This window comes from Papaver somniferum, chromosome 11 (genome assembly GCF_003573695.1).
Source record: "Papaver somniferum cultivar HN1 chromosome 11, ASM357369v1, whole genome shotgun sequence".
In the NCBI taxonomy this organism is placed as follows: Eukaryota; Viridiplantae; Streptophyta; class Magnoliopsida; order Ranunculales; family Papaveraceae; genus Papaver; species Papaver somniferum.
In genome coordinates, this window is record NC_039368.1 from 124,170,451 (window position 1) to 124,194,474 (window position 24,024).

The following is a 24,024-nucleotide window of genomic DNA, read 5'->3' on the forward strand; positions in this document are numbered from 1 at the left end:
ACCCGCTCATTCGAGACATCAAACATGTCACTAACTGGGGGATACTTACTGGGGTATTGGTCTGGCGGTTTACAGCATGCGGCATGCAACGCGCCCATTACGAGAACGTGTTACGAAAGATGGACGATTAATGATGATGAGGGAAGTGGGAAAAGGCGTGATCGTGTGACAATCACCTACACGACCCCACTACTCCATCACTCAACTTCCTCCACTTCCTACGAGATGAGGATTGCTCTCAAATGACTTGTATAAATAGGTTCTTCAACCTATTTTCAAACAACACAGAGAAAACCAAGTGTGTATAACAGTATCCAGAAAAAACCCAGAAATGATAGATTACATTGTGCAAGACAGTTCAACATTCTGATAAAAGTCATAAACAGCCAACACCTTCACAATTTCAGCACCTTCTTCGCTTCCCTCCCTAAGATCAACCCTTCTTCTTCACCTTGTGACCGAATTGAATCTGAAACGTCCATTTCTTGGCTTAGGCCAGAGTCTTACAGATTGATTTCTCGAACCTAAAAGCATTCCCGTGCAGTGCATTTGTTTAGGGTTTGAACTCGTTTCTCATCAATACACCCTAAATTACCAAAAACAGCAGAATCAGTTTTTACCCCAAAACAACTTGCGACCATAGTGGGAGATTGATCTCTCGGTTGCAAAAAATCATTTTCCCTATCTTGTTTTCAATTTCTTAAAATTCTCAATATGGTTGATCTTATGAATGGTTCAGAAACCCTCAATCCCAATTTTACTTCTCCCAGCACTGACAATACTTCACATGTTATTCATGAATCCGTTCTTTCATTCAAAACCCTTGTCGAGGCTACGGAGTCCCGATATTTAACAACTATTCATGATTTGATGAAAATTGTAAATGATATTGTCAGGAATCAAGCTACTATTGTCAAGACGCAGGACAGAGTATTTGCTCTCTTGAAAGTCCTCAAGGATCAACTATCGAACGAACCAACACGCATTCATTCTGAAGGAAACACCACCAACAATCCATTTTGGATCAATACTTATGGTAGTAGTCATTCTTCCAAGATTCATATTCCTATTACTGGTGAGGAAGATGAAGCCTATGATTGTGTTGAATGGAAAAGTATCCACCAACCTAACTTGTCTGCTCATGAAGATCGAGAGATGGTTCCTCAAACTCAGAAAGAAGAATCGTGGGATTTAGCACGATCTCATTAGAGTCCTCGCAATGAAAAGGTGATTTCATTATGTGCTTCCTTCCTGGAAAGTAGCAATTCTCATATTGCATCAGAAGCTGCTAAGAGATCCGCTACTGCTTTACTCAGTCGATCCGAACCTTCCCAGAATGAAGAAACTCGTAAAGATGTTCAGGAAAGCAGGTGTCCTTCCAATAAAAGACCCAACCTCCAATTAATCACTCGTGAGGGTGGAAAGATAAAGTATCCGGGGAACAACTCAACAATCTAAGAGTCCGACTCCCATTTCACGTAGGTAAAATGAGACTCCACCATTCAACTTGTTTTTACTTGTTCGACTCGTGCGGTTTCAACTTGGCAACTTGGGAGTGTCCAACAAGACTTTGCATATCTTTATGGTTATGCCAACCATCATCAACTCTATTCATTCTACACATGTTATCGGTTTCTTTGTTCCTCCAAAAATAATCTTGAATGGGCATCCACGCTTCTTTGACTTCGTCTTGTACACCCTAGTCGTTTTCTTATCATACACAACCCTTTCTCTTGTGACTTGCGTCCGACCCACTACACTCACATACCATTTCAAGCCGTGAATCTTTTTGTTGAGTGTTTTTCACTAGAACACACATCTTCTCTTTTGCTTTCTCAACAATCCAATTGATTGCGTCGTCTTTTTCCTTCCATTCCAAATCATTAGCATAATGTACGGAAGTATCAGGACCCCTAACCCATTGAGATTGAGGTTGATCCGTCATCGGTACCAATGCAATATACAAAACATCACAAGTTAGTTGATATGTACTACAATAGTCGTCAGGGTCGACATATAAAACAACAACAACCAAAGAACAACTGGCACAGTCGAAGAATAAAACAATGCCGACCAAACTACAGTCGGCAGGGTCGACGCATCCATAACAATGCCAGCTTAAGCATATTTCACAACCCGTCTCCTGTGTTGCAAAAATCTTATAGTCGGAAGGGTTCTTATTTATGACCATGCCGACTAGAACACTGCTCATGAAAAGTCGTGGCATTTGGTAATATAAACCATGCCGACGCCTACAGTCGGCAGGGTCGATAATCGTTGACCTTGCCGATACTGGGCAGCAAAAGTGAATAAATAAATAAATAAAATCGATCATTTTCATGGAAAAATCACAATCTTCACCATGTAATTTGTGTACCTGATTACTTGAAGATCCCTTATCTTCTTCAGGGTCATTGGATTCTACGTTTGGCTCAAGACATTCATCACTTCCATATCCATCTTAAGTTTGAGGAAAATAAAATAGTGAGGATCATGCATATAATCCATTTGATCATGATTTGGTAGATCATTATACAAGTACTCATCTTTAGGGGGAAATTAGAAGGCTCTCCCACTTCAAAATCAGGATTAAAATCACTCATCCCACTCATATCACAAATTTCTCTACTACTTGATTCTCTCTCACTCTCAATTATTTCCAAATCCACTCATATAAATCAACTAACTAATTTAACTAATCTAATCATTTTAATTAAATTAGTGTTAATCATTGCAGGGGCAGTTTAACCATTTAGAAAATACATGGTTAAGGCGCGTCCTGTTTTACTTCAAAATGACATAGGTTTTTTCTCATTAGATATACCTCAATTAATCTGGATATACCCCAATCTCGTCAGGTTATTTAGTGGAGCACACCCCTAATGTTAAACATTAGCTGGAAAATTTCTCAAGCAAAATTTAGGACCAGACAATTCCGATTTTTCTCAGTCAAATTGTTTATCATGACTCAATGGAGTACCACATATCCAAGTCAAATTGTAAACTAGTATCTCTTTAATAAATATTGCATGCTTCAAAAGAACGACCCCTAGCTCAGCTGGTCATCCCCGTTCCCCAAAGTTTCATGCGCTCCAGGTGGTCCCACGTTCGAGCCCCCAATGACATAATATTGCAGGAATTAACATGGACGGTAGAGTTATCTTGCCCCCTTGTGACACAATCTCAGCCCCCATTCCCGCTTCGGTTCCCTTGACTAGGCTATTCATGAAACTCGCTGGTAGGTTAGCACGACAACGTGTTCAATTCGTATAGTAGTGTGTTGTTGGAGCTTAGTTTGTTAGGCTTCCAACTAGTTAATGTAATATTCTTTATCTAGTAATAAAGAAAAAAAAAACAAAAAAAATTAACATTAGTCGATAAAATTTTGCCAGCTCACACCGGATGTAATATCGTCTCGCTATCCTTCCTGCCTTATCGGCACGTACAACAAGACAATCGGACCAAAGTGGATATAATTCGAAGACAGCATGCAAGACCCCACTTCCACGTGTCAAAGCAGTTTTTGTACCGCCCATTGTTTTGATTGGAGTTTGGTTGAAATTCTTACAGCCCTAAATTTCATCTCTCTCTAATCCAACAAATCTTATTCTTACATCTCCTTCGATTCTTCAATTCTTTGTTTCAGTTTCCTAATCAACTAGTCAAAACTCGTCGTTAATAGGGTTCTTAGTCAAATTCTTTCGAAACGGAATCCATCTGATTTGAACGACGGTCGTTGTTGCATTAACCAGAGTTGGTTAACTCTCTGTTCATAGAGGTTATCGATTGAAGCTTCTCAGGTTCTTACAGTCGCTTCTTACATGGGTTTCTTTCCCTAGTTTTATTTTCTCATCACTGCTTAAGCAATGCCCAAATTGGGATTATTTTTTCTTTATTTCAAGATTTTTTCAATTCTTTTCTGATTGGATTAGGCTATCAATAATATCCCAATAGAATATTTTTTCTAAAGAAAGTCATTCATTGAGAGAATAATTTGATCTGGGGTATCTCAAATTTTTATTGAGTTTGTGGATTGATTTTTGCTTTTGTTAATAATGGTTAGTGTGAATCTGGGTATGCTTCACCATGTAATAGATCATATATATGGTGCATTTGTTCATAGAACAAAATTGACAACGCCATTTTTTTCAAGAGGATGGGGTGGTAATCAACTTGTTCAACTTGAAGCCATGATCAATCAACTTTTCCCGGATGCTGTTGCTCAAAATTGGCCACCTAAACTAATTCAACCAATGTGGAGAACTATTTGGGAGACAAAGAATGCTTCTCTCAGAGAAGGTGTTTTTAGAACTCCTTGTGATCAACAGTTGATTGATGCATTGCCTCCAGAGAGTCACAATGCTAGGGTAGCTTTTCTTATGCCAAAATCAGTTCCGCCACATCAGATGTCTTGTGTAGTTCATCTTGCAGGTAACTTTATTTCTTTAATTCTTAGATTCACTTGATTACATATTTTTCTTGTTCAATTCGTTTGTGTAAATTGGATATGGCATAAAACCTACAGGCTAGACTCTTTGTTTTTAGAATTGACATAGTTGCAGTGTTTGGTGTGTGTCTATGAAATTGAATAATGGAGGCAATAGTTGATTGGAAATAATATGTTTTCATAATATGGATTAAATCATCTTTCAGAGAAAATATTACTGGAAACCTTTTGTTGTCAAAAGTGAAATCTGTTGAAGCTGACTATGGTGAGCTGAATAATTCATAGTACAGGTAGGGTCAAAGAACAAATATATAGAGTTTGGTATGATGGGCTTCTTTAATTCCTCATAAGGGAAATGAGGCACACCTTCACATCTAAGCTTTGAAGTATTTCAGTTAAAACTGCCCGATAATCATAGACCGTTTGAAACATAGGCTTTGAGTTTTGATGGGTTGCCTCAGTTATCTTTTCTTTGCGGGAGCTTTTTAATGTAAGTACATAGTTTGAATTTCTTTTTGTAGGCACGGGTGACCATACTTTTCATCGAAGGTTGCGTCTTGGTGGCCCATTGTTGAAGGAGAACATAGCAACCATGGTACTTGAGAGGTGAGAAACTTAGATTTTCCTGCCTATCAAGTCTAAATTGTTTATTTGGTAATTTCATATGAGTTGGCCAGCCTTCAAACAATCAATAGAAAGGGGGAGTTTCTGAATTTGAAATGTATATACTGCTGCAGCCCTTACTATGGACAAAGACGTCCTATTCTGCAGCGTGGAGCAAAGCTTCTCTGTGTAAGTGACTTGCTTATGTTGGGAAGGGTCACTATTGAAGAAGCTCGCAGCCTGCTGTACTGGTTAGAAGCTGTAGAAGGGTTTGGAAAGACTGGTGTATGTGGACTTAGCATGGGTAAGTAAGATGACACCACGTGAAATCTTGTGTGAAGTTTAAATTTGTGCTGATATTCGAAAGTTGGAACTCTTCTGATATATTGAGCTTCAGAGTTAGTGAACTTTGCCCCTCATTCTGTTAGCCTTATTTTTGTTGGTGGAAGTAAGAAATAATCCTTTTAAGTTCTGTAAATACGTTGCACCAAAGCCCCCTGTGTATCTATTCATGGAAACATGTTGCAACTTCTTCTCCTTTACGTGTATTGGAGACAGTTATATGACAAGGGCTCATGTATATATGCTTTTTGACACAGAAATTTTATTTTGACTGAAACATGTCTACATTCTGAAATAGCACATGAACATTGCTGATTTAAACAGCCTACATTTTGAATCATGCTTTTACAATTGTATTGGTCCACGATGTTACAGGGGGGTACATGCTGCAATGGTAGGATCTCTGCACCCTACACCAGTTGCGACATTTCCATTTCTCTCACCACACTCTGCAGTGGTTGCCTTCTGTGAAGGGATATTAAAGCATGCAACTGCTTGGGACGCTCTAAGGGAAGATTTAGCAGTGCAGCAAGCTGCAAAGACCCTTGAAGAAGTAAGAGAACGGCTGCGAACTGTATTATCGCTTACTGATGTGACACGATTTCCGATACCCAAAAATCCGGAAGCCGCTATATTTGTGGGCGCCACTGTGAGTTCTATATCTCATTATACATTGAGATTTCCACTTAAATCATTCGAAGACATTATCACTACAACCGTATTGTTCGTGTAACTTAACCAGATTTGCTTGCCAAAAGCAAATATTCATTTTTTTTTCTTACAATTCACTAATGCAATGGACATCTCTCCCTTGAAGGATGATGGCTACATTCCAAACTATTCAGTATTAGAGCTTCAGAAGGCTTGGCCAGGTCAGAAGTGAGATGGGTTACATGCGGGCACGTATCATCTTTCATCTTTCACAACAACGCATTTAGGAAAGCAATCGTGGATGGGCTCAACAGGTTACCAACGAAAGAATCTTTTACCTTGTGACAAAAGTGACCACAAGCGCAGGTGAAGATTATTCCATGATACTGTCAATCCTCGCGCTGTTTACTGCTCTAAACTGTAACATGAAAAGTACAGTCGATCAACCATATCAACACCCCAAATAATAATTAGGAGAGAATGGGGTTGTTTTGGTTTCCTTGTACATCACAAAGAAAGTCCCCTCGTTTATAGGGAATTGAATATAAATGAAGTTTAATGAACATGATTTTAACAGGCCAAAAACAAACCGGTAATGTTTTATGATAAGTATTAATCTTTCCAGTGTCTCGAAGGTTAACATTATAAAGTGGGAATGTACAAACACCCCTACTACCGTGGATCCTGCACAAATACCCTTATGAGTCTTTACAAATACCCCTAATGGCAAAACTGAAATTATGTTCAACAAAATAATTCTCATAACCCCATTTTTAACCTTTGTGTCTTATATTCAGACTTCTCTTTATTCTCACTCAGAAAATAATCAATTGAACTAGCCGACACATCTTCATCGTTTCACCACCAGCAACATCTTCGTCTCCGCCACCACCAACTTCATCGCTTCCATTATCAGCTATGTCACTACCTAAACCACCACATATAGCACCACACCCAACTCTCCTCCGCTTTCACCCATCACCGCCACCACAATCAGTAGAAATTTCTCTCGATCTACTTTTCTCTCCTCCGCTTTCGCCCATCACCGCCACCACATTAAGCACCGTTTCTCCGCCGCCGTAACCAACACCAACCTTCAGATTCAAAAACCAGGTTTGATAATCACCATCAAGAGTTCTATATCAACATCAACTTCTTCTTTTTCTCGATTTGTCACTGATTTTCAATATCAGATTTAGTTTCAGGAGATCGAGAGATCTGAATTTAGGTTTCATTTTCTGGTAATTTCGAACTAAATACTCGAAATTTTAATTTATTGAAGCTTAACAACTACTCGATTTGAAGATGATTCTTATTAATCTGAGTTCGACAATACAAAAAAAAATTGAAAAACTTTAATCAAAGAATTTAGGGTTCGTTAGGATGTTTCAATTTCCGAATGTAGGTTCTCCTTCTCAATTTCATGTTTCAAAGTTTACTACTGTATGAGTTCGGAGATTAATGGAATTAGTGGTTTGTTTTTGTATATAGCCCAACTTCTGAAGCTTTAATTCCAGTTCGTTTGGATATTGAGATCGATGAGAATCGATTCAAAGATTCAGTTAGATGGAATCCAACCAGTAAATCTCTATTTTGGATTGAAATTTGTTTTTATTTAGTTTCCATCTTGCTAATCTTCTGAATTTGTTCTCAATAATGTTGAAAAAACCAGATTCTGAAGTGAGTATGTGTAATTAGTAATGGTTGTGGGTTTTACTGTAAGTTTTGACATAATTCAAGGAAATACTGATGACAGAGTTGAAGTTAGATGAATGTTAGGTTGCTGCTGCAATAAAGGAAAATGGTGGTACTTCAGTCTCAGATGGTGTTGAATTGGTGATTGATGTTGCTGCAGTGGGAGGTGGTGGTGTGTTACAAGAGATGATGATACTGAAATTAGTCTTGAATTGATCTTGCAGATGCATTTTTGGTGTGTGGTTCAAGTGGTAATAGAATGGTAATATGCAAGCAGAAGTTTGAGCTGAATTGCCGGGTTAGACGAATGGTTGGCTTCTTGATTAATTGGAGTGTAGGAGATGATGTTATTATAGCCAAAGATGTGTGTGTGCAAGAGGACTTACTTGTTCCATTGTCTTGCATTCAACTTCCTCAACGACAATGGATTAGGTACACTTTTTACTATCATATATGACATTTAATGCGTGTACTGATATGTTATATGTTCACGTTATTGAATGGGTTATGGTATTCATTAAGCTTCATAGTGTTAATCTGTCTTTGTGTATACCCTGTTGTGAAAAGTATGTTTTCCTGTTTCAAATGGTTTAGTCTTGAACTCCTAATACCTTTTTATATTCATTTTCTTATACTTTATTGTACACATGTCTTTGATTGCCTTTTCTGCTTGAACTTCAAATCATTATGCTTACATCTTTGTGTTTTTAACTTTGCAGTAAAGTGGAGGGATTATTCTTCTGCTATGAGTGTGATTTAACGGTTGTGGTCATGAAGATGTTGCAGGTATAGTTTGCAGTAGCAGAGATGAAGGATATGGTGTTTGTCTGGTGGTGGTTTGAATTGTTGGTTGAGCACTGATGGTGTGGCGAACCTGTGGTGCAATGGTAGCACAACTGACTATATGTCAGAAGATGTGTGTTCGAGTTATTTGTGTATAATTTTTATGTTTTTGGAGACAATTTGTGCTAGTTGCCTCCATATCTGAAGACAACTTGGGCTAGTTGCCTCCATATGTGGAGACAACTTGGGCTAGTTTCTTTCACTTTTGAAGATAACTTTGTGCTAGTTGCCTTTACTTGTGAAGACAACTTGAGCTAGTTTCCTCAGATATGGACACAACTTGAGCAAGATGACTCCACATGGTGGTGGTGGTTGGCGGCGGTGGGTGACGGTTGTTGGCGGCGGAGGTAGTAGACAGTTGTGGTGTTGGTTAGCGGCGGCGGTGGTTGGCGGTGGTGGACAGTGGTTTGAGGTGGTGGTGGTTGGCGGTGGTGTTTGGTGGTAGGCGGTGGTAGTCATCGGTGGTTGTTGTTGGTGGTGGTGGTCGGTGGTGGTGGTGGTCGTCGGTGGTTGGAGGCGGTGGACGGTGGTGGTTGGTAGTGGACAGTGGTGTGGGCAGTAGAGATTTTATTTATTTATTTTCAAATAGTGGTAGTGGTGGTGGTTTTGTATATATACTATACAAAATAGGGTATTTTAGTAATGTATTAGGCTTAGGGGTATTTGTAAAGTTCATAAGGGTATTTTTGCAAGGGGTCTCATAGTAGGGGTATATAGATAATGTTTCCCATTATAAAAGTCGATCTTTTCACCATTGCTGCATTAAAAAAATTGCTACTGCAGAATACATTAAATGACCATCTTATTTCCTTGTTTCACAATTATGCTATGCGGATGTACGCGTATCTCGTTTTGCGTCTCAGTTGTACATCTCGTTTTGCGTCTTGAGCAAAATGATTCAGTTGAACCATATCACCAACACATTCGGTTACTACTACAATGCCATTTCAAAAGGTTCTTATGTTCTTCCAGGTACTAATATGTAGAGATGAAACACTAGGAAACACCGTTAAATCACAAAATTGTTGCTTTATGGGCTTGAGAGAAAGGAAGGGCTTTCCTGATCCTATATTTCAATCTTCTCAAGAATCTCATGAGGAGAAAGCGCTTCAGTGGCTGGCTTATTTTGGCAGCAGCTCTGAGGAAGACTGAATTCCTTCTGAAGATTCCCAGATTTTCCCTTTCCAATGGAATAGGTGATTGAACTTTTGGAGGTCTGGATACAAGATGACATCATCAAGCTACCTCGTGTCAAATGTCCTCCCACTAAACAAGAAATGGAAGATCCCAAGTACTGCCGCTTCCATAGGTTTGTCAACCATCCTACAAGTGACTGCAACAAATTGAAGCACATCTTCTAGGAGAAGATTGACTCAGGGGAACTCCAACGAGGCACTGAAGGAGTATACAAATACCATCCTCCTATTAGAAGCTGTTGCATGCTTTCTGGGGACTCCGTCTACAAAACTGTGCAGTCAACCATGGAACATGTGCGTGAAATTCTCTATTTATCCAAGGCACAACGTCAAGATATCTTTGCCGCTTTTAATTGTGTTGTATCGGGAAAGCGACTACGTTCGATCGATGAAGCTGCCCCCATGCCTAAATCTCTTATGGAAGACATGATTGGCATAAGCGGCTGTGGACTCTTCACCACTGTTTATCTTAGAGATGTCGAGTTGGGAAAAGCGTTGATTAATGCAGGGACTACGAAGGGAAGTCCAGAAGCGCCCATATCGCATATCCCGAGGGTCAAACGCACGAGTAAGTCTTCTCGAAAAACCTCTTTTACAGTCTGTTAATCCTCATCTCACCAAGAACTGGGGACTTGATCCGATCGTCAACCCAACTGCGACTAGGCGATGTGAAAAGGAAGCTGGTCCCTGTCAATATTTTGTCAAATGTTTAGAAGAAGTCTCAATCGAGGATAATAGGTCCAGAGGTCAAGTAGCAAGAGCCTTACCTAGTTTCTGAAATTTAACAAGGTGACTATTGCAAACTCCTTGTTACTGACAATTGGGAGGAGTAGCAATACACACTAGGTAGCTTCCATCAGTTCCTGAAACATTATATTGCCATTTCCTTAGTATTTCCCCTGTTTTCATACAATACTTACAATCCATCCAAAATGTTTGCACCAATTTGCATTCATAGTTAAGATTTCACTGAAACACCATTTATTTCACTAAACAAAAACCTCTATTCTTCAAGAGCAGCCACCTACCTGTTCAAAACCAAATCAAACCACAAAGGAACGTCTCGTCTTTACAAATTCCTGGGAAGGAAATGAAGGCGTTCAAGGGAAATCATTCAGCAACATTTCATTTTTTTTAGAGAAAACATTTTTTATATCCCGAATAGTAGCCTGCTTCAACTTCAACACCTGAGATAGTTTCTCAATTTTTGATTTATGATTAGTGAGATTCATGGAAGGAATCCTATCCATTTCAGTTCGCAAATTTCGGATTTTGGAAATACCTTCACATAACCAAGAAACATTAAATTCGAAATCTACACACATGTCTTGAGGATACTTCTGATATTCGATCACTCATCCAGAAGCAGCGTGCCTGATCATACTACACATTTGGTCATGGAAATGTGTCCATAATTCTTCAATATTCGGGCGTATAATTCAGCATACTTCTTGACACGCTGAACCCCCAGTAACACGTGATTTACATGAGGAGCATCAAATTGAGGGTCGAGAGTGCAGTCAAATCCTTAACATCGTCGGTCGCCTCCATTACCTCTCGGTTTTTCCTGCAACGTCATCCTGGATACATGCAACTCGCGTGAATCCAACAAGGACGTTCATCTTCTTAAAGCATTAAAACTACGAAATAAGTTGAGCAAGATTAGTTCAAAGATATCCAGCTAAGTCATCCAGTCAAACAAAGAAAAACATGTACATACACGTACATCCGAGGAATTGGAGATCACTGTACATGTTCGATCACCACCTGCAATCCTCTCTGGCAGAACCTATTTCCCCTAGAGACTGCCTCCACCTTTCCTAGAGGATACCACTCATACAACCACCGAACAACTTAAAGTCAAGGCCTCTCGCAATCGAGAATAATGGAGTTCGGAAAATTTTGAAATTTACTGGAGAGGCTGGAGACAGAAATTACGCATTCCAGTGGATATCGATGGTAAATCACGTGATTAAGATGAGTCCTAACAGTCGTGTAGGACACTTCGAAGAAGTCATCATCCATATTGGGAATGTCTTTGGAATCATTAATTCCCCTTGGCTTAGTAGCAGAAATATTCCCAGATTGCTTTGTTGTTGTTTATACTCGCTCTATCGCTGCTAACTAAGAAATTCAATCACATTGAATTAAACGTGGATATTTCACCCACATTAGGAATACCAAGACGAGATGGACTTACCTTGTTGTTGTTTGGTGTACATGAAGATGGGTGGGTCTTGATGTTCGTGCAAAACAGGAAAGAGCATAAGCTCCCTTTACACCCGACGAAATTTTAAAGCCAGGAAGGGTTTCTTACTCTCGCTCATATGAACGAGATTCAGAGAATCTAGTTGAGATCCAAGGACTTGACTGGACATGCCGCTTCCTTTTTTCCTACCATTGATGAGCAAGAGTGGTAAATTGTTGGTATCCCCTGATTAGAAGCTGCTTCACCAGTACGACTGCAAGGGAAGTTCAAACCAAGCGATATACCTATGGTAACATCTATCTACTTCATCTTATTGGTTTTGTTTTTTCGTCTGTCACCATCTAGTGCTTACCCCGCAACAATGTCACTATTACGTACTAAGCAGGGGACTTAATGTTGATGGTGGTTCTTAGTTTATGGAGAAAATTGTAAAAGTCTATCTACCTGACCCGGCATCAAAAGTAATAGACCTTGATATGTCCATATTCCACAAGGAATTTGAAGAATATATCAAAATCTGATGACTGCATATGTCGCTCTTCATATTGTATTGAAACTCAAGCTCCTAGATGAATTGTTCACTAGTATAGAGCCTAACGAGTATTTGAGCTTCTACTTGCATTATTCACTAATTAAATGGAGCCATTTAAAAGTGTTGAGTGCCTAAGCCTCTTCGCTCATATATGTATTGAGAAATTAAATATATTTATGTGTATAAAATTTACTCAGAATGGTGCATGTAGAAAAAATCCCAAATATTCTATAAATTTTATCTTGAACCGACATTATTCACTAATGCATGGCCTTGCCTAGTGTTTTCCTATGCTATGTTCCCCAGCGAACTCTCAATATTGGCATGACATGACGATTAAATGTCCGCTTGCAACAGAGTAGCATGAATCTCCTGAAGTGTCAGTATTGAGACCTGCATAAAAACACTCACACAAGCTACACCACCCTCTGACAAAGAGATCAGCGCGTTCGCACACCTTTTAATTAAAAGTTGCGCGATCCGTTTAAATTCCTTAAGGATAATCTGGACTGTCCACATCAGTCTCAAAAAATAATCACGGCCACACGATTTGGCCGCGTGATTTAACAAACTTAAATACTCCTAGCATAACTAGGAAATCACTATAGTGACCACCGACGGGCCCACTAGTGCCCTATTCGATCGAGTAGTCTTATGCTTATTCACAAGCAATTCAAACGCCGACCTAAACGTGGGTGTTCGCGCTATTTAGAAGCTCAAAAGATCTAGACCGACCATGACGGTCTCAAAGTCATCACGTTCGTCCAACTTGGCCAGCCAAGTTCGACGTCTTAGATTGAGCTTTGGCCGATCAAAAAGGCGCCATAGTAATCACCAGCGGGCCCACTAGTGCCCTAGTCGATCGAGCTGTATTTAACTTGTTCATAATCGCTTCAAACGCTGACCCAAATATGAGCTTCGCGCTACGTAAAAACAAAGCTCGACGAGCATAAATTGTTCAGGGAAGTCTTAAAACTATCGCAACCGTCCAACTTCGCTATCCTGGTTGGACGGATTAGATCATCCCATGAATGATCAGGGAAGCGCTAACGCACACGTGTGCATGCCCAATTTTCCGTCACCCAATCGGTTCCTCACGGCAAGGCCATGGAGCAATGAAACGTTTGCTTGAACCATGGCAGGCGTGATGCTTCTAAGGGTCGCGGAAGTCCACTAGTGTCTTAAATCGATCATAACCATCCAATTTATCCAGCTTGTTTGGATGGCTTAGATCGCATTTAGAACCATCAGGAAGGTGCACATGCGTTCACCGTCAGCCTAGCATGGGCCCCACGTGATCGATATCCCAAGAGGAGGCTCACAGCGTGCCAAACCGCTTGGGAAAAGTCACGAGGGCGTGACTGTTTCAAAAACCTAATTAGGGTTTGCGGCAATGCACATCTGTCGTAGTTCGATCATGACCATCCATCTTTGCCAGCCTAAACGGAGGGTGTAGATATAGACTCAAGAGGTCATCGACCGTCCTATGCAGACTAGGGATCGGCGCCTCGAAACGCACACCCAAAGGTGGCATGCCACACGGATTTTAAACCTTTGCGGCATTGTATTTCTGTCGCAAATCGATCACGACCACTCATCTTTGCCGGTCAAATTGAGTGGCCTAGATCGAGTCTTTGTGGGACCGAGAGGTGTAGACATTCACGCCGGCGGGACGTCTCCACTCATGCCTGTTTGGTCCCTCCAAAATTAGTACCCATGCTTGGATTCTATCAAGCCAAACATGGGATGTTGCGCACCTCTAAAAACCCTAAAATCCATCAATGGCAGCAAATATGTGCCGTAAATCATCTCGTCCGTCCAAATTTGCCATCTTGGTCGGACGGATTTGGATTAAAAGTTAGGCGATCAATGAAACACATCAATGATTACCGTCCTCCACTCTGCCACAGGGAGTGATCGACCAAATAGTGGCCCGCCTATGCGGCCTCTAAACGATCACTCAAAGATGGTTGGACGTGCTGTCATTTTAAGACGCTTAATCAGCAACTTGTTCAATCAAGCTTTAAAACAACGATGCTTCATAAATATCGATTGTTTTGAGTTTCTTGCTTAAAAGCGATGCATTACATGCATCGAGCATTCAGATATTTCATGAATATCAATTCCATAAATAACTTAGTTATTTAACCTAATAGCACCATATGCTATTTCTTGCGGCGGGTCCCACGACTTGACCCGCTCATTCGAGACATCAAACATGTCACAAACTGGGGGATACTTACTGGGGTATTGGTCTGGCGGTTTACAGCGTGCGGCGTGCAACGCGCCCATTACGAGTACATGTCAGGAAAGATGGTCGGTTAATGATGATGAGGGAAGTGGGCAAAGGCGTGATCGTGTGACAATCACCTACACGACCCCACTACTCCATCACTCAACTTCCTCCATTTCCTACGAGATGAGGATTGCGTTCAAATGACTTGTATAAATAGGTTCTTCAACCTATTTTCAAACAACACAGAGAAAACCAAGTGTTGTATCACAGTATCCAGAAAACACCCGAAACTGATAGCTTACATTGTGCAAGTCAATTCAACATTCTGATACAAGTCATAAAAAGCTAACACTTTCAATATCTCAGCACCTTCTTCGCTTCCCTCCCTAAGATTAACCATTCTCCTTCACCTTGTGACCGAATTGAATCTGGAACGACCATTTCTTGGTTTAGGCCAGAGTCTTACAAATTTATTTCTCGAACCTAAAATCATTCCCGTGCAGTGCATTTGTTTAGGGTTTGAACTCTTTTCTCATCAACACACCCCAAATTACCAAAAACAGCAGAATCAGTTTTTACCCCAAAACATCTGCGTAATCCAATTAGTTGTAATAAAGTAAACGAATTACAAGAGGAGTTTAAATCTCAGTCATCTGAGTGTATCACCTCAAAGCATGAATTGATTCGTTGCTCAAATATTGATACTTTCTATCAAGATAGTAGTATTGTCTTCTTTTCTGAATAATCTAGGACGTCTCTTTTTATCAAAAGAGTTTCCCTTTGCAGTACTAAAAACTATCTGCAAAAATTGTTTTTTATAAGTTGGAAAACAAGAAATCAGAAACACAAATCTTTTTGGGTTCTCTTGAAGTTCTTTGATAGACTTATAAAAACAATTCCTTGGGTGTTTCTCAACACTACAAGATTTAAGAGTTGTTGGAAAGAAAATCTTTCTTGATGCCATGGTGAGCAAGACATTGTTCACCTCAACACAACTTGTTTGTGTTGAAAGTGCATCCTCACCAAGAAATGCCCTGCTATGTATACGGTGAGGGAAGCACAACAACTGGGGGGCAAAGATTATATTCGGTAAGGCTGTATAATTCAATTGGACTTTTCTAAAAAGGTATTTCTATAAACTTGAGCAAGTTTTATGTTTTTATTACTTGTTTGAGTACTTATAATGATCCATGTACCTTGATTATCGTTCATTTCTACCTAACTTGATCAGTGTTTAAGGTTCTTAAATGTTTAGGTTTGAAAACATTAGTTCGAGATGTTTGGACTTCATGGTACACATACCAAGTATGCGTAACATCATTTAAAACCAAATCCAGGGGTTTAAGTTCGCAAACCCCGTATGCAAACTGCTCCAGGATACGAAAATTCATTTGCAAACCCGTATGCATACTTGACGTCGATATTCGGTAAACTTGTTTTGGCCGTAACTTCTTCGTCCGAACTCGGATTGACCTCGTTATTTTTGCACTCTCTTCCTCTTTGAATTCTCTTCAAAATGGAGATGAGAAACCTTGAATTTGTATGAGTTAAGATTGGTATTTATCCTGTGTCTTGTTTTTGAGTGTTTTGCTCCGTTTCGTCGCACTTGTTCCACTTCTCTTGAACTTGGGCACTTGGATTCTTGGAGTACTACTCTTCTAAGCTAATTTGTAGCTTTTACAAGAATGTTGTTGGTGAATCAAAAAGAAGGAAGTTCAAGAATGGGAAGTAGCATGCATTGATATGGGATTCTTGAATATTCACCATCATCCTTAGTGAACTATGGTGCATGGTCGTTAATGACTTTGTATGTTCTTCTTTGTTAAGAAAATATTTCTATACGCCTTTAGACAAATCTTCTTATATGTGCATTACGAGTTTGTCTTGATGCCTATGAAACTTCTTATGAGAATTTATTCTTGTTTTGAGAAGGATTACTAGAGTTTGGAATAGCCATTATTATGATTTCACATAGCTATATCCAACGCTTTCATCTTCATGTTTTTTCGGTTTATTTGTGTAAATTCTAAAATTGTTTGGAAGATGATTTTTGCAGTATTAATCTTTATGGTTTTATATATTGCAATATGTTATGGGATATGTGTGTTTGCGTTCGTGAACTATTATTATCCCAGACGATGTCAAAAGTTAGCTCTTTCATATGTCGATATGCAAGTATTGATACAAGATCGATGAACTCTTGACAAATACAAAAGTTAAGCCTATTATGTCAATTATTGATGGAAGACAGGTTCAAATATTTTGTGTGCAAGGATTATGTCTATTGATTGTCGTTATGCAATTAATGATGGAAAATAAAATGAATCCTTGTGTATTCCGCAGTATTGATCTTCCTTGATCCATATTTTATGTGTATACTGCAATACTCCACAAGCCTTCTTGTGATGAGTATATGAACGGTTAAGCTAATCATTTCCTTATGGATAAATTAGTCGTAGCTCCGTAAGTTCTCTTATATTGAGCATTTCCAATTAAATTGATCACTCTAGTGTTTAATTTGATTAAGTATTTTGATTAAATTAATTATGGGTTTACTTGTGATTAATTTGATTGAGTTTTTGGATATAGAAAATTATTCTTCATGTTTTTGGTGTCCAATAAAAATACTTTGTTTCTTTCGAAATTAAGGTCGCTCTTGTTGTTGTGCTTAATTGCCAATTATTGAGGGAAGTGCGGTTGTGGAATATTATAGGGGTTATCTTGTATCTTTAAACTCCTTGATGAATGCATTTAGATTCGGATTTATGACTGCATCTAGATTAGTTGGTATGCATTTTTATTTTTAGTCATGAGATGTCTCTTTCAGAAATTTCATTTGGATCCCGTTCTTGTACCTTTGCCAATTTTGTTGAAAAAAAGGGGGAGAATTAATATGTAGTTCACATTACAAATACATATGGTTTTCGAATCATTATGTAAGGGGGAGTGGTTTCCATTTGAGATGGAGTATTGACTAAGGAGGAGTGATACATATCATTATAGTATTATTTTTGAAGTTGTGATACAATTGAACTTTGACACTATGTAATAATACTATGAAACTGTATAACAATGATCGAGAACTATGTTTTCTCATTGTTATAGCTACGGATCTTCAACAACGGTGATGCTGAACTTACAACCTCTGGGAACCATTTGGTTGACTATTGTTGAACCAACAAATGCATACGTTTGGGTACGGTTACACAAACCTAGAAACGTGCCTTTCATTTGTGTGTAACAAGCTAAGTTTTCGATCTAACGGTTGAAATATATTAGCTTGAATCTAATCAGGTTTTCATCTAACGGTGAATATTGAATGCTTTGTTACTAAGCTAACATTGATTGCAAACCCGGATTTGAAAGCCTATATAAGGGGAACTCTAGCATCTGTCCAAAACTAATCCCCACACCGTACGTGTGATACTAGTTTGTTTGCTAGATTCGATTCTCCTTTAACCATTGGTTTCTTCTTAAAAACCAGGTTAACGAATTAAAGACTTCATTGGGGTTGTGAAGCCAGACCGATACTAATTTTATCGTAGTTGTGTGATCTGATCTTGCATCTTCTATCATACGAGTACAATCAGATTGATTGGCTTGATATTGATATCTCCGGTAGGCAAGATATAAAAAGTAATCACAAACATCTTCGTCTCCTTGTTTATGATTCCGCAACATCTTGTTTCGCTACCATACGATTAAGATTGTTGTGAGGTGATTGATAACTCTAGGTTGTTCTTCGGGAATATAAGACCGGATTATCAATTGGTTCATGTTCACCTTGATATATCAGAAGACGTAAAAAAACCTTTTGGGTTTATCTATGGGAGACAGATTGATCATTTCAATAGACTTGTCTGTGTGAGACAGATTGGTTTATTTCAAGTCTTCGACTTTGGGTTTTAGCAACTCTTAGTTGTGGGTGAGATCGGCTAAGGGAATCAAGTGCGTATTATCCTGCTGGGATCAGAGACGTAGGGAGCTCAATTGTACCTTGGATCACTGTGAGATTGGTTGGGGTTCAACTACAATCCAGTACGAAGTTAGGTTGGAGTAGACTAGTGTCTGTAGCGTCTTAATACAGTGTGTGTTCAATATGGACTAGGTCCCTGAGTTTTTCTACATTTGCGGTTTCCTCGTTAACAAAATTCTGGTGTCTGTGTTATCTCTATTTCCGCATTATATTGTTTATCTTTATAATTGAAATAATACAGGGTGTGCGTTGAAGTTCAATCAATTAGAATATCCGACCTTTTGGTTGTTGATTTACATTGATTGACACTTGGATATTGGTCTTTGGTACCATACAAGTTTTACCTTGTATTTTATTAAAGACTCGCTGATTTCTATTAGCTTGAGTAAATCAAATCAAGAGAGAGATATTAACTCCTTGAGATACTTTTATCTAGATTGAGTCTGTTTGTCTAGTTGATTCTCCAGAAAGTATATCGGAGTTAGTCCATACGGATTGCTAAGCGAAATATTGGGCGGTGTTGTTAGACACCTACTTTTTCAATTGGTATCAGAGCAGGAAAACACGTTCAAGACCTTACAAGTCTGTGTTTGTAGTGATTTGACTCTATGGAAAATAGTGCAATCTCAATAAATGCACCACCAGATCCAGGGATTTCAGAATTCTCTTCCATGAATGATTTAATAAAATATGTAGAAGAAATTCTATCTAAACCTCCACCAGGTTTAAAATCCCTTGAAGTGTTTTCAGGGCTTTAATAGAAGCTTGAAATCTTATCTCTTGATATTGAGTTATACCTCCAGAAAGAGCAAGAATATATTGACAGGCTAAATCAAGTTATGATGAATAATATTTATGTTGAAGTGGTATATTGATTTACTAATCAGTGAGATCAATGCTCCTCCTCTGCGTAATCTAATTAGTTGTGATAAACTAAACGAATTACAAGAGGAGTTTAAATCTCTGTCATCTGAGTGTATCACCTCAAAGCATGAATTGATTCGTTGCTCAATTCATGATACTTCCTATCAAGATAGTAGTATTGTCTTCTTTTATGAAGAATCTAGGACGTCTCTTTTTATCAAAAGAGTTTCCCTTTGTAATACTAAAAACTATCTGCAGAAACTGTTTTTTATAAGTTGGAAAACAAGAAATCAGAAACACAAATCTTTTTGGGTTCTCTTGAAGTTCTTTGATTGACTTATAAAAACAGTTCCTTGGGTGTTTCTCAACACTACAAGATTTAAGAGTTGTTGAAAAGATACTCTTTCTTGGTGCCATGGTGAGCAAGACATATTTCACCTCAACACAACTTGTTTGTGTTGAAAGTTCATCCTCACCAAGAAATGCCCTGCTACGTATACGGTGACGGAAGCACAACAACTGGGGCACACAGATTATATTCGGTAAGGCTGTAGAATTCAATTGGACTTTTCTAAAAAGGTATGTCTATAAACTTGAGCAAGTTTTATGTTTTTATTACTTGTTTGAGTACTTATAATGATCCATGTACCTTGATTATCGTTCATTTCTACCTAACTTGATTTGTGTTTAAGGATCTTAAATGTTTAGGTTTGAAAACATTAGTTCGGGATGTTTGTACTTCATGGTACACATACCAAGTATGCATAACATCATTTAAAACCAAAATCTAGGGGTTTAAGTTCGCAAACCCCGTCTGCATACTGCTCATGGATACCAAAATTCGTTTGCAAGCCCTATGCATACTTGACGTCAATATTCAGTAAACTTGTTTTGGCCGTAACTTCTTCGTCCGAACTCGGATTGACCTCATTATTTTTGAACTCTCTTCCTCTTTGAATTCTCTTCAAAATGGAGATGAGAAACCTTGAATTTGTATGAGTTAAGATTGGTATTTATCCTGTGTCTTGTTTTTGAGTGTTTTGCTCCGTTTCGTCGCACTTGTTCCACTTCTCTTGAACTTGGGCACTTGGATTCTTGGAGTACTACTCTTCTAAGCTAATTTGTAGCTTTTACAAGAATGTTGTTGGTGAATCAAAAAGAAGGAAGTTCAAGAATGGGAAGTAGCATGCATTGCTATGGGATTCTTGAATATTCACCATCATCCTTAGTGAACTATGGTGAATGGTCGTTAATGACTTTGTATGTTCTTCTTCGTTAAGAAAATCTGTTTATACGCATTTGGACAAATCTTCTTATATGTGCATTATGAGTTTGTCTTGATGCCTAGGAAACTTCTTATGAGAATTTATTCTTGTTTTGAGAAGGATTACTAGAGTTTGGAATAGCCATTATTATGATTTCACATAGCTATGTCCAACGCTTTCTCTTCATGTTTTTGGGTTTATTTTGTAAATTCTAAAATTGTTTGGAAGATGATTTTTGCAGCATTAATCTTTATGGTTTTATATTGCAATATGTTATGAGATATGTGTGTTTGCGTCCGTGAACTATTATTATCCCACACGATGTAAAAGTTAGCACTTTCATATATCGATATGCAAGTATTGATACAAGATCGATGAACTCTTGAAAAATACAAAAGTTAAGCCTATTATGTCAATTATTGATGGAAGACAGGTTAAAATCTTTTGTGTGCAAGGATTATGTCTATTGATTGTCGTTATGCAAATAATGATGGAAAATAGAATAAATCCTTGTGTATTCCACAGTATTGATCTTCCTTGATCCATATTTTATATGTATACTGCAATACTCCCAAGTCTTCTTGTGATGAGTATATGAACGGTTAAGCTAATCATTTCATTATGGTTAAATTAGTCGTAGATCCGTAAGTTCTCTTATATTGAGCATTTCCAATTAAATTGATCACTATTGTTTAATTTGATTAAGTATTTTGGTTAAATTAATCATGGTTTCATTGTGATTAATTTGATTGAGTTTTTGGATATAGAAAATCATTTTCAAGGTTTTTGGTGTCCAATAAAAATCCTTTGTTTCTTTCGAAATTAAGGTCGCTCTTGTTGTTGTGCTTAATTGCCAAATATTGAGGGGAGTGCGGTTGTGGAATATTATAGAGGTTATCTTATATCTTTAAACTCCTTGATGAATGCATTTAGTTTCGGATTTATGATTGCATCTAAATTAGTTGGTATGTATTTTCCTTTTTAGTCATGAAATGTCTCTTTCGGAAATTTCATTAGGATCCCGTTCTTGTACCTTTGCCAATTTTATTGACAAAAAGGGGGAGAATTAATATGTAGTTCACACTACAAATACATATGGTTTTCGAATCATTATGTAAGGGGGAGTGGTTTCCATGTGAGATGGAGTATTGACTAAGGGGGAGTGATACATATCATCAGAGTATTATTTTTAAAGTTGTGATACAATTGAACTTTGACACTATGTAATAATACTATGAAACTGTATAACAATGATCGAGAACTATGTTTTCACATTGTTATACCTACGGATCTTCAACAATGGTGATGCTGAACTTACAACCTTTGGGAACCATTTGGTTGACTATTGTTGAACTAACAAATGCATACGTTTGGTACGGTTACACAAACCTAGAAACGTGCATTTCATTTGTGTGTAACAAGCTAAGTTTTCGATCTAACAGTTGAAATATATTAACTTGAATCTAATCAGGTTTTCATCTAATGGTGAATATTGAATGCTTTGTTACTAAGCTAACATTGATTGCAAACCCGGATTTGAAAGACTATATAAGGGGAACTCTAGCATCTGTGCAAAACTAATCCCCACACCGTACGTGTGATACTAGTTTGTTTGATAGAGTCGATTATCCTTTAACCTTTGGTTTCTTCTTAAAAACCAGGTTAACGACTTAAATACTTCATTGGGATTGTGAAGCCAGACATATACTACTTTTATCGTAGTTGTGTGATTTGATCTTGCATCTTCAATCGTACGAGTACAATCAGATTGATTGTCTTGAGATTGATATCTCCGATAGGCAAGATATAAAATGTAATCACAAATATCTTCCTCACATTGTTTGTGATTCCGCAACATCTTGTTTCGCACCATACGATTAAGATTGTTGTGAGGTGATTGATAACTCTATGATATTCTTCAGGAATATAAGACCGGATTATCAGTTGGTTCCTGTTCACCTTGATTTATCAAAAGACGGAATAAAAACCTTTTGGGTTTATCTGTGGGAGACAGATTGATCATTTAAATAGACTTGTATGTGTGAGACAGATTGGTTTACTTCAAGTCTTCGACTTTGGGTTGTAGTAACTCTTAGTTGTGGGTGAGATCAGCTAAGGGAATCAGTGCGTAGTATCCTGCTGGGATCAGAGACGTATGGAGCGCAACTGTACCTTGGATCAGTGTGAGATTGGTTGCGGTTCAACTACATTCCAGTCCGAAGTTATCTTGGAGTATTCTACTGTATGTAGCGGCTTAATACAGTGTGTGTTCAATCTGGACTTGGTCCTGGGGTTTTTCTGCATTTGCGGTTTCCTCGTTAACAAAATTTTGGTGTGTGTTATTTCTATTTCAGCATTATATTGTTTATCTTTATAATTGAAATAATACAGGTTGTGCGTTGAAGTTCAATTAATTAGAATATCCGACCTTTTGGTTGTTGATTTACATTGATTGACACTTGGATATTGGTCTTTGGTACCATCCAAGTTATTCCTTGTATTTGATTAAAGACTCGCTGATTTCTATTAGCTTGAGTAAATCAAATCAAGAGAGAGATATTAACTCCTTGAGATACTTTTATCTAGATTGAGTCTGACTGTCTAGTTGATTCTCCAGAAATTATATCGGAGTTAGTCCATACAGATTGTTAAGCGAAATATTGGGTGGTGTTGTTAGACCCCCGCTTTTTTAAAAACCGAACTCGCTCTTCGGTTACCTGATACAGTTTCACAGTGGCAACAACATCGAGACTTGAACCTTCTCCTTGTTTTCGACCCTTTTTCATTTGCTTGGAGCGAATTTTCTCCACCATTATTTGAGAAATAAGCTTCTCCCACTGACTGTAGTACACGATTTGTTCCTTTGCCGACATCGTGTCTCCACTACGGATTCTGGTCATCCATTTCTTCAACAATGTCGTACCCTTCTTCACCTATTCAAAAAATATATCCACAAGTAAATATTTTTTCAACACTTTATAACAACTTTAAAGATAAAGATAAGTCATGTACTTACCACATTATCCAATAAATTAATGGCTTCTTCTCCACAAATTGGCATCTCCTTTTGAGCTCTCTTACCCTCCCTCTCCTTTGCCTTCGCCTTATCGGCAATAGCTTGTTGTTATCGATTTATCACAATAGGATGACTAATTTCTTGATAAA

The 24,024-nt window shown here is 38.2% G+C and overlaps 1 long non-coding RNA gene and 1 pseudogene across 2 annotated transcripts; both read left to right on the top strand.

The window, feature by feature from the left end:
- The first annotated feature begins 4,039 nt into the window (after positions 1 to 4,039).
- Positions 4,040 to 6,632, top strand: LOC113320289 (annotated as a pseudogene).
- A 200-nt stretch (positions 6,633 to 6,832) lies between these two features.
- On the top strand, positions 6,833 to 8,829 carry LOC113320143. Of its 2 annotated transcripts, XR_003345933.1 has the most exons (3): positions 6,834 to 7,284; positions 7,535 to 8,170; positions 8,458 to 8,829. It is a non-coding gene; the product is annotated as an uncharacterized LOC113320143 (long non-coding RNA). The 2 variants fall into 2 exon arrangements; XR_003345932.1 differs by having other exon boundaries at positions 6,833 to 8,170.
- The last annotated feature ends 15,195 nt before the right edge of the window (positions 8,830 to 24,024 follow it).